This window comes from Polypterus senegalus, chromosome 6 (genome assembly GCF_016835505.1).
Source record: "Polypterus senegalus isolate Bchr_013 chromosome 6, ASM1683550v1, whole genome shotgun sequence".
Classification (NCBI taxonomy): domain Eukaryota; kingdom Metazoa; phylum Chordata; class Cladistia; order Polypteriformes; family Polypteridae; genus Polypterus; species Polypterus senegalus.
The window spans coordinates 171,410,527-171,422,628 of NC_053159.1; the positions used below are offsets into that span (position 1 = coordinate 171,410,527).

General features: G+C 41.2%; 1 protein-coding gene across 1 annotated transcript in view; it reads left to right on the forward strand.

Annotated features, from left to right (window-relative positions):
- The window catches only part of b3galt1b (UDP-Gal:betaGlcNAc beta 1,3-galactosyltransferase, polypeptide 1b), a 963,041-nt gene that overhangs the window by 238,600 nt on the left and 712,339 nt on the right, over positions 1 to 12,102 (forward strand). The window lies entirely within an intron of this gene.

The following is a 12,102-nucleotide window of genomic DNA, read 5'->3' on the forward strand; positions in this document are numbered from 1 at the left end:
ATAAATGGGGAGGAACAATGTATCATTCTTGATGTTGAGTGAGTTGGCCTTTCTCAAATACAGCAGTCCATCACTTATTGTTCATTGATACATCTGGTCCACCCATCTGTTCATCCGTCCATCTATTTCCATTACCCATCCATCTGGCTAGTGTGAGCCATGATTAATCCATCCACCCACACTTCAGTCCATTCTTCATGATATTATGTTCATCATCCATCTCCTGTATCCTGGGTATCCTGTGTTAGTTTAAGGTTAGCCTTCATGAAATATTGTCTCTATTCATTCATCCATCAATTCACCTGTTGTTCTCTGCTCCCATCAGTACATTCGTCTGTCCATCTATTGATGTATTCCTCTAACCATCAGCATATCGATTCATCCTTCAATTGCTGGGTTCATTTGTCCATCCTTTCATCCATCAGTTCATTTGTTCTTTTATTCATCTGTCTGCTATGAAGTTGATCCATCTATTCATATAGCTCACCTTTACATTCATTCATCTGTCCATTTTTCTTTTAACCTGTCAATCAATCCGTGAATTCTTCCATCCATTCAACTACTTTACCCATCTGTGTTAGTGCTGGTTATCCTGTTACATATTACGTCTGTTCATTCATCTATCCTTCCATCGTTCATCAATTGCTCTGTCCGTCCATTGTTTTCATCTATCTATCCATGAATCTATATTTACATTTATTCAACCATTAAGTTTGTCTGTCCATCCAATTTCCTCCTCTGTCCTTCCACCCATTGTGCCATCCATTCATTCACCCATTGTTCTGTTTTTTTTCTGTCAGGCAGCCCATGAATCCATTTATCCTTCACCTATTTATCTCCTTAATCCATCTATGCTTGTTAATATTGCATCTATCCCTTCATCGATTCACCCATCCATCAATTCATTTATTGTTCTCTCCATCCATCCATAGTTTTTTCACCTGTTAATTCATTCATCCCTCCTAATGTATGCTTTTTGTTTCTTGTCTGCTTGTTCCTCTTCTTAAGCATTTCTAGCATTTAATTGTATTTTTAGTTTACACTAAAAGCAGCATTCAGCATTTCACAGCTAAATAATCGGAATCTCTGGGCCGTTTGTCTGCTTCTCTGGCTTTAGTCTGTTCTGGTCTTCTGGTCTGGTGTTTTACTTGCTCTCAGCCAACAGGTGGCACTGTCATTCAAACTGCAATAAAAAGAACCCTAAAGGTTACCCCTAGGATCAAAATTTTCAGTCGGGACATAGTGTACAGTCTATATATATATATATATATATATATATATATATATATATATATATATATATATATACACTCACCTAAATATAAGTATTTCACAATCTGCTCAGTTACTGGGATTTTTACAAAGAATGGTGTGAAAAGAGAAAAACATCCAGTATGCGGCAGTCCTGTGGGCGAAAATGCCTTGTTGATGCTAGAGGTCAGAGGAGAATGAATGGGCCGACTGATTCAAGCTGATAGAAGAGCAACTTTGACTGAAATAACCGTTACCGTTACAACCCAGGTATGCAGCAAAGCTTTTGTGAAGCCACAACACGCACAACCTTGAAGCAGATGGGCTACAACAGCAGAAGACCCCACCGGGTACCACTCATCTCCACTACAAATAGGAAAAAGAGGCTACAATTTGTACGAGCTCACCAAAATTGGACAGTTGAAGACTGGAAAAATGTTGCCTGGTCTGATGAGTCTCGATTTCTGTTGAGACATTCAAATGGTAGAGTCAGAATTTGGTGTAAACAGAATGAGAACATGGATCCATCATGCCTTGTTACCACTGTGCAGGCAGGTGGTGGTGGTGTAATGGTGTGGGGGATGTTTTCTTGGCACACTTTAGGCCCCTTAGTGCCAATTGGGCATCATTTAAATGCCACGGGCTACCTGAGCATTGTTTCTGACCATGTCCATCCCTTCATTACCACCATGTACCCATCCTTTGATGGCTACTTCCAGCAGGATAATGCACCATGTCACAAAGCTCGAATCATTTCAAATTGGTTTCTTGAACATGACAATGAGTTCACTGTTCTAAAATGGCCCCCACAGCTACCAGATCTCAACCCAAAAGAGCATCTTTGGGATGTGGTGGAACGGGAGCTTTGTGCCCTGGATGTGCATCCCACAAATCTCCATCAACTGCAAGATGCTATCCTATCAATATGGGCCAACATTTCTAAAGAATGCTTTCAGCACCTTGTTGAATCAATGCCACATAGAATTAAGGCAGTTCTGAAGGTGAAAGGGGGTCAAACACCTTACTAGTATGGTGTTCCTAATAATCCTTTAGGTGAGTGTATAAATATATATATATATATATATATATATATATATATATATATATATATATACTGTATATATGGATTCCAGAGGGCACAATGGGAGATGGAGTTCGGTTTCAAAGCCCTGCTGGGTGCCGTGGGTGCCATCGTGGGACGCTGCAGGGAGACACTGGGATTTTTGTTTTCCCTGTAGCCCTGGGAGTACTCCCAAGTCACGGGAACGGAAGAACAGAAGTATTTCCGGGCTGAAGAAAAAATATAAGTCTTCATCTGACCCAGAAGTGCTATTGAATCACATGGACACAAGGACAGGAGCACTTCTGGGTCAAGGACTATTTAAAGGACTATGAAAAACCCAGCAAGCTGAGCCGGAGTTGGGAGGCATAGTGACGGAGCTGCTGGGAGGAGAGGAGGAATATTATTATTGTTATTATTATCGTTTATTGATTGGCTTATGGTGGTGATTGTGGTGCACTGTGTCACAATTGCAAAAAGAGAAGAAATTAAAAATATTTCTAGTGCTTTTACCTGGTGTCTGGACGTTTCATCTGTGGGGTTTGAGGAGTGACAGCACCCTCTAGTGTGTCACTATATATATATATATATATATATATATATATAATATATATATATATAGTGACATTAGAGGGCGCTGTTGCCCTGTGAAACCCACAGACAACACGTCCTTATTCTTCCTGACTGATCCTTCTCTAGTTTCACATTTTTCTAGCGTCAAATAACCCCACACTATAATCCCCCTCCACCAAACTTTACACTTGGCACAATGGAGTCAGACAAGTACGGTTCTAATAGCAACCGCCAAACCCAGACTCATCCATCAGTTTGCCAGGCAGAGAATCATGTTTCATCACTCCAGAAGACACGTCTGCGCTGCTGTAGAGTCCAGCGGTGGTGGGCTTTACACCACTGCATCCGATGCTTTGCATTGCACTTGGTGATGTCAGGCTTGAATGCAGCTGCTTGGCCAATGAAACCCATTCCATGACGCTTTCTAGGCTGCACTGTTCTTGAGCTAATCTGGAGGCCACATGAAGTTTGGGGGTCTGTTGCTATTGACTCTGAAGAAAGCTGTCAAGTTCTGCACACTGTGTGCCACAACATGCGTGGTCCCCACTCTGTGATTTTACATGGCCTACCACTTCATGGCTGACTTCCTCTTGTTCCCAATTGCTTCTACTTTGTTATAATACTACTAACAGTTGACCGTGGAATATTTAGTAGCGAGGAAATTTCATGAATGGACTTACTGCACAGGTGGCATCCTATGACAGTACCACGCTTGAATTCACCAAGCTCCTGAGAGCGACCCATTCTTTCACAAATGTTTGTAGAAACCATCTGCATGCCGAGGTGCTTGAGGTTTTACACTTGTGACCATGGAAGTGTTTGGAACACTTGAATTCAATGATTTGGTGGGGTGACTTTTGGCAATATAGTGAGATATACATATATACAGCTTAATGTAAGAAAAACAACAAAACCAAGAAAAAGGTTTGGGGTATTCGTCCCATATGCTTTCAGAAAAAAGCTTAAATGTGAGCAAGTCAGAGTAATCTTACCAGACTGAGTCCACAACTGAACTGATAATAACAGATTATATGGCAGAATTATAGAGGGTATCCAGGAAGGTTCCATGCTTTGAGAACTGGAGTTGGAAGTGATGTCTGAAATGTGCATTGCCGACCTCTAGTCTGGCATACAGGTACATTTTGTTAAGGCCATCAACTATCGACTGCCCACCATACGCATGTGTGTGACAGTATATATATTGTACAAGGTGCTATAAAGGCGCCCAACCTGACACAGACTGGACACGGAGGCACACGTAAAATAAAACAATCATTTATTTTTCTTCAGCTGGAGGGCATCTTCCCCATGTGCCCCAGCCACAGCACAGTCCCAAACCGCTAAATAAGCACCAACACACTCTTCTTTTCCACCCCCACTCCTCCGTCAAGCTTCATCCTCCTCCTCCTCCCGACTCGGCCCTTTTATAGTCCACCCGGAAGTGCTCCCAGGTGGGGTGGTTAATTGCCGAGTTCCAGCTACACTTCCGGGTGTGATGAATATGCTGCCCATACGGGCTCAGGAGTCCCAGCTGCAGCACCCCCTGGCGGCGCCTGCGGAACCCAACAGGGCTGCACCCAACTCCGACTTCCATGGAGCCCTGCGGGAAGCTGAGGCACCGCTCCAACCCAGGGGGGGCGGCCATCTAGCATCCAGGGGAGGTATTGCACAGTCCATGGCTGCTCCCCCTGAACATATATATTGAAGGGACGTGGATCCCGGCCATCTATATACAGTATATATATCTGAATTATATCAAAAAAATGTTGCGATGAGACAAGACTTTTTTGAAGTGATTTTTTCAAGTCCTGCAAGACTTTGGCCTTCAGATTTTTTCAAGTCACTCCCTCCACTCAACCTTATTCAACCACACACACAGTTCTCTCACCTCTCAATCGTGTGAATACTTTTGTCAGACACACTTCTTGCTCTCTCAGGTCTTATAAATTATAATGTTTTCCTCACTTTAAGTTCCCAATTAAAGAACACATATTATGTCCAAATCTTATTGAAGAATTTCATCATTAATGGTTAACAGCAGAAAAAATAAGTACACGGGCAATCCTAGCACCGAGAAACGATGAAGTCAAATAAATTAATGCCAAAAATTGTGATCGGTTACACGGCAAATTGGTTAAATGCGTATCAATAGACTATGCTAAAACAGTTAGTGGTGATGGTGCAGAAGATGAAAACATCAACTTACAATATCACGAAGAATATCTACAACCGTTACCACTGTCCGATCTTCCACCACACGAATTACTGTAGAAAGAAGGATGTATCCAAGAAAGGTAATGTAGTACATCGTCCAGGAATAACATTAGACAACAAAGGAGATCTTGATATGCCATTCGTATTAAAACTTTCACAGTTTCCTGTTAGAATAGCTTTTGCAAAGACAATTAACAAATCTCAGAGCCAAACATTCAAAAAAGTAATTTGATTTAATAAAGAGAAAGAAATGTAAAAATGTAAGTTTAAAAAGTATTTGTGTGTTAATTTCAAAACCAAAATCAGAACAAAATCATTTTACTCAGAGAATAACTCTAACGCAACATGAAACATAATTTACTTTCAAATTATTACGTTTTACTGTTTTTTACTATGGTTAATTACTTGCTGTAATGTAAAATAGTTAGTTCTATTAAGCATATGTAACAATTTCCATGAAAATTAAAATCTGTTTAAATTGTACATCTGCATCCCCATATGTGAGTGGCAGAACCGCAAAGAGGCTATCGCGTAGCACAGGCCTGGGGGTTGGCGAGCAAAGCAAGCAGGGTGCAAAGCCCCCTAGTATCTATATATAATATAGATGTAGATATATATATAAAATAGATACATATAGTATAGATATAAATATATATATAAAAGATATATACTGTATAGTATAGATATATACAGTATATATTATTTATACAGTATATATATATATATATATATATATATATATATATATATATATATATATATATATATATATATATATATATAAACACTCAAACACTCAGATTTTGGGCATATCTGACAGACTAAAATTGTGCCTATTGTCAGTTAGATTCTTCCTTCTGCCCTGTGCTGCCAGGATAGGCCAACTCCCTATGGCTCTTAACAGAATTAATTAGTTATAAAATAGATACTTAAATCCTGCCTTCATGCCATAATCCCGACTGCTACAACAATAATAAACTCATCCCTTGACACTGGCTCTGTGCCGCTCACTTTTAAAATCTCTTCTGTAACCCCAATGTTAAAAAAGTCTGGTCTTGATGCTGACAATCTTAACAATTTTCGGCCTATTTCCCATTTTCCTTTCTTGTCAAAAGTTCTTGAGCGTGTTGTAGCCTCCCAGCTCACCAATTACTTAACCACTAATAATTTGATGGAACCCTTTCAATCTGGTTTCAGGGCACAGCGCCGATGTGAAACTGCTTTGCTATGGGTAACCAATGATTTGCTTATGGCAGCAGACTCTCGACAAACCAGCATATTAATTCTGTTAGACCTCAGTGCAGCATTTGACACTACTACTGTCCAGAATGGAGAACATGCTGGGTATCTCTGGCACTGCCCTCCACTGGTTCAAGACCTATCTGACTGATTGGCAAGAGCTTGTTAGTCTTGGCAACAGCAGATCCAGCTCGGCGCCAGTCACAAAAGGAGTTCCACAGGGCTCTGTCCTTGGCCCTCTTCTCTTCTGTATTTATAAGCTTCCGCTTGGCCATATTATTAGTAGCTATGGACTGGGTTATCATTTTTATGCAGATGATACTTAACTCTATTTCAATGTTAAAAGTGGAACTTCATCAGAGCTTTCTCAGCTCACAACCTTGTCGTATAGCGGGTCCACAGCGCTCTCAGTAAGGGCCAGTTTTTAAATACATAATCACCGCACGCGAGGCGGCTTCGTGAGGCGTAGTGGTTGTAGCAAGCCGTGGGCCGATCTGCGGTGTGGGCGTTTCTCACCGAGTGTACAGGTGAGGAACTGCCCACATCGTGATTGTTCCCGTGGCTAATGTGCTGCAGCTGCTATGGCCCCTCGCTATATAAAAAGAAGCGCGAGTCGAAGAGAGGAGAAGAAAAAAAGAAAAAGAAAGATGGAGGTTGCAGAGAAGAAGGCAGGAAGAAAGGGTGAGAAAGCCGGTTGAAAGAAAGAAGGAGAGCGAGCAAGCGCAGGCTCACTCTGTATACGAACAGCTGGGAGAGGCGAGCCCAAGTGAGGTGATGGTAGTGGTCGCTCCTGCTGAGCGATTGTTTGGAGCAGGAGTGACTGAGAGAAGGTTGGCTCGCCGCAGCAAAGACAGGCAGAGGGAGTCGAAGATTGGGAAGAGAAGCCCCAGTGTGAGCATCCTGGTTTCTGGGGAGCCCAAGTCTCGGTCTAGGTGAGCTGAACCGGAGCCAGGAATCAGAAGGCCACCAGATCAGTTGAGTAGGAGAAGGTCAGCTGCAGGTATGGCGACTCTCCTGTTGCAAAGCCCAATGGGAGAAGCAGGGGAGCTGCCAGGTAAAAAGACACCGGACTTTGTGTTTTTAAAGGATTGCTTCCAGCGTTGTTTTAACCTCGTTTTAAAGGATTGTTTTTTCTATTTATTGATTTTACCTCCACGTTATTTTTATGGATTATTTATTGAACTTTATGAAAGCACTGTACTTTATTTTGAACACCTGTTTTGTTTGGATTTCATTTTAATAAGAGCACTTTTTCACCATTTTTTTACCATCCCCTTGCTTAATTGTTGCCTTCACACTGACTAGCTCATCGGTGACATTACCGACGGTGTTGGGTTCAAGGGCTTCCAAGCAATGATGGGAGCATGGAGCCGAACCCACGTCGTCACAAACCTGCCTTAGTGAAATTAAAACCTGGATGGAGTAGAACTCTTTAAAATTAAATTGCAGCAAAACTGAACTCCTGCAAACTGGGACTGAATTGCAACTTAATAAAATGAGCTCCTTCCCAGTCCATCTTGGCAGTGATCTCATCAGACCTGCCTCTACTGCAAAGAATCTTGGTGTCATTTTTGATTCCTCCCTTTTTATTCCGCCCACATAAATCACATTAAGAAACTTTCTTACTTTCACCTCCGTAACATATCCCGTGTTCGTTGATTCCTCTCCTTTTCTAATGCTGAGAAACTTGTCCATACTTTTATCACATCCTGCATTGATTATTGTAACTCTCTGCTGGCAGGTGTCCTGTTTAATCTTATATCACAGCTCCAGCTTATTCAAAACTCAGCTGCAAGAGTCCTAACACAGACCAGCAGCAGTGAGCACATCACACCCATCCTGCTCCGTCTTCACTGGCTCCCTGTGCCTTACAGAATCGAATATAAAATCCTACTAATAACCTACAAAGCCTTAAATAACCTCGTGCCAAACTACATCAGTGACCTTCTCCATCACTATGTGCCTACCCGCTCACTAAGGTCCTCTGATTCTGGTAATCTTGTTGTGCCCCACACTAATCTACACTCCATGGGTGACAGCAGGGCCTTCAGCTGTATGGCGCCCAGACTCTGGAATGACCTACCGAAATAAATCAGGTCAGCTGACTCCATGAATTATTATAAAAAACGACTCAAAACTCATCTGTTCAGGAAGGCTGTTAGCTCTACTTGACTTCATTCCCCTTCTCTCAGTTTACCTCTCTGTCAAGATGCTCATGTAACCTGTGTGTGTGTGTGTGTGTGTGCGAGACCATCAGTTATGTTGTCTGTTAGGCTTTTCTCTGAATTTACTGTCGTAATCTTCTTTATTTATTTGGTTTGTACAATTCTACAGTATATACTGTATACCCAGCTGTTCATTCTTATATTCTGTAAGTGCCTTGAGCATGGGAAAGGAGCTATATAAATAAAATGTATTATTATTATTATTATTAGATGGGTGGCTTTTCTTACTTGTTTGCATTTCATGGCACACAGAGTTAAGAACCAGGCTATTTACAGCCTTGCTACCCCCAAAAAAAACAAAGGAAAGAAATAATTTAAAAGGAATTGAACTTCCGTCATCACTACGTAATAATTACAATACAAGCCTTTTTCTATTATAAAAATACAATATATATTCTTTAAGTGTTTTCATGCAACAAGACAATGGAGGCGCTGAAAATAAATACATGAAAATACCAGGAATGAAAGGCAACAATTACTACAGACCTGAAAATTGCTTCAATTTTAAGAGGCATGCGTGGAGCCTGGCCCTGAAATTGCCTCTGATAAACTGCTGCACTGGCGTCAAATTGGCCGCTCTTCCGAGGCGCTCGGATTTCTCAGCTAACGTGTCATTTTTAATCACTCTGACTGCAAACAGGCCAGCATAGGCCGTGTAACCCAGTCCCAACCTGGACAAGCAGAAGCAGCCACTCGAGATGCTCCCAGAAGTTGATGGCCCACCAGAGCTAACAGGCTGACGGCTTTGGGGAGGAGTGGTTGTCAGCTCGGGGGCACTGGAGTGGTTCAGACAGCTTGTGTCTCGTTGGTGGCTCACATGGCAATCGAGGAGGGTCAAGTAGGCTGTGCTGGTGTCATTCAGAGACATGTGGCATGAAGCAGTGGACAGTACAGGCATGAGGAGCCCTTCACAGATGAGCAGACATTTGTGTGGTATGTGAAAGGGGGCAGCTATCCGCAAGAGTAATGTCCATTTCAGCTCTGATAGCCCTGGACATAAAGGAGTAACCAACCCATGTTCCTTCTGGAGCCACATCTTACAGTTTTAGTGTATTGCTTTAATTCAATTCACATATCAGAATGTTAGTGCAGTTGTGAAATAAGCACCACAATCCCCTCCTCACATTAGCATTTCTCTTTGTGTTTGTACAAACGGTCATTGTCTCTACACACATTTCACTACTAAAGACGTTTTGTCGTTGTGTTGATGCACTCCTGATCTGACTCTGACGACTCATGAAACAGTTTGTACGTCCGTCAGTCAGTCAGAATTACAGACCTTTCACTCACCTTGACACTGTCCCGCATTGCATTAGTGTTTCCAATCCAATCTCTTCCACCTTTCTTCAGATACGTATGACAGAGCAAGGCCAGTCCCACACTGTCAGCGGTTGGAGTATAAATGGCCTTCAATTCAAAACAAATGCACCAATGTACCCTCAGAAGAGGTTCAGCTGAAACAAACAGAATCACACATCCTCAGTCTTGGTGCACATCATGGCCATGCAGCACAGTGTGTTTACAATTGCTTTGGCAGATTTCATGAAAGATTCTTCACGTTCTAACTACTTTACATGTCAGTGAATTTTACACAACAGTCAATCAACAAAAAGCCAACACTCGTACAAAACATTTAAATTGTATTACAACATAAGTTGTATTTGATGACCTTGACCTGCTCTGCCTCTTCTTCTGCCTTGTTGTCTTCCCCTCACGCCAGCCCCACCACCCATTCTTATTCCCCTTTCTCTTCTTCCTCTTCCATGAGTAGAGACTGTTGTTCCCATCCAGAATTTTCCTGCACCGGTTCTTGCATTGTAACAGCTTGGTTAGAGTCCTACTGCAGACTGTGAAGATTTTAGAGTGCCGCGCATGAAGTCCACCTGTGAAGCTGATTGGACGTCTGTATTATTGTGATATTTCCCTCTGCTTACCCTTTACCTAGGGGTAAGTGTACTTGTTAAGTTCGTTACCGGGTTTTCTACTGTCGCACTTTAAGATTAACACACACATACATAGATGTGCGTATACACACAGACCCTAACCACAAAAGTACCGTATGAAAGACGTATACTCATGCACGTTATTCCCTAGCACTTTAACCCACACAAGTACCGTATGAATAACATTTGCGCAGTCCGCTTTCCTTAGTACTCCAGGATTCTTACTTATCATAGGCATCAACAATGTGTGATGTGTTAGATATACTTCAGACCTAAATATTACCTTTGGTCTAAAAGAATATATTCAGACATACAAAGCCTCAACATCCCTGGCTATAGGCCATTTATCAACCAGTGAATGTTTTACTTTAACACACTGTTCATTAATGGACAGAGCTCTTCGTCCACAGCTCGATAAACCTTGCAGATCGGGTCATATGGCACTTCCTCACTGCACCAGGTGCTCAAAGAAATCTACCTTATTACTTCAATCACTCTAGATATGAAGACAAAGTATAGAAAGTTAAAAGCAGCATGGTATTTATTACATGAATAACAATACTAGTAGAGAAAAGCATAAAAGAAAATGTGGATAGCAAAGTCTGGATGTATATAGTCTTTAGGAAAAGCTTATGAAAAGATGACAAGGATGAATGTCGCAGGCAGCTTGTGATCTAGCATTCGTACTTGTTCATTAGATGCTTTGCTGACGATGGAAATGATCACACGTTGATTTCACTCTGTTCTTTTCTGATGTTGCTCTGTTCTCTTCTCCTGACATTGTTCTTCAGCTGAGGCATATCTCTCTATTATAAAAGAAAATCTTGAGATGAGACTATTGCCAAGAGATTTTTTTCCTCTTGGCCATTTCTGGTTAATGGCCCATGCTTACGGTCCTCTCACCTCTCATTCATGTAAATGCTTTTGGCAGACACAGTTCCTGCACTCTCAGCTCTTATAAATGTTTACGTTTTCCTCACTTTAAGTTCTCAATAAAAAAAAGACTTATTATGTCCAAATCCTATTGAAGAATTTCATCCCAAAGGGTTATCAACAGAAAAAAACAGTACACGGGCAATCCTAGCACCAAGAAACGATGAAGTCAAACGGATTAATGCAAAAATTGTCGACGTTACACAGCAATGACATGTAAAATTTTAACAAGTGACAAGAAAGTTAATGTAGTATCTCTCCCACGGATAACATTAGACACCAAAGGAGATCTGGATATGCTATTTGTATTAAAACATTTACAGTTTCCCGTTAGAATAGTTTTTGCACATGACAATTAACAAATCATAGGGACAAACATTTGAAAAAGTCGGTTTATTTATTAGAGAGAAAAAAACGATATTCACTCACGGGCAGTTATATGTTGCGTTGTCATAATGTAAGTGGAATCCAAATTCAATACGATATTGACTAAAAGTTAATTCAAAAAATAGTTTTACTGAAGTTTTACAGTAAAAGTGCACGTTTAAAAAGTATTTGCGTGTTCATTTCAAAGCCATACAGAATGAAAATGTATAACGCAACGAATACCTCTTATGCAACATGAAACATCATTTTCTTTCAGTTTATTATATTTTACTATTTT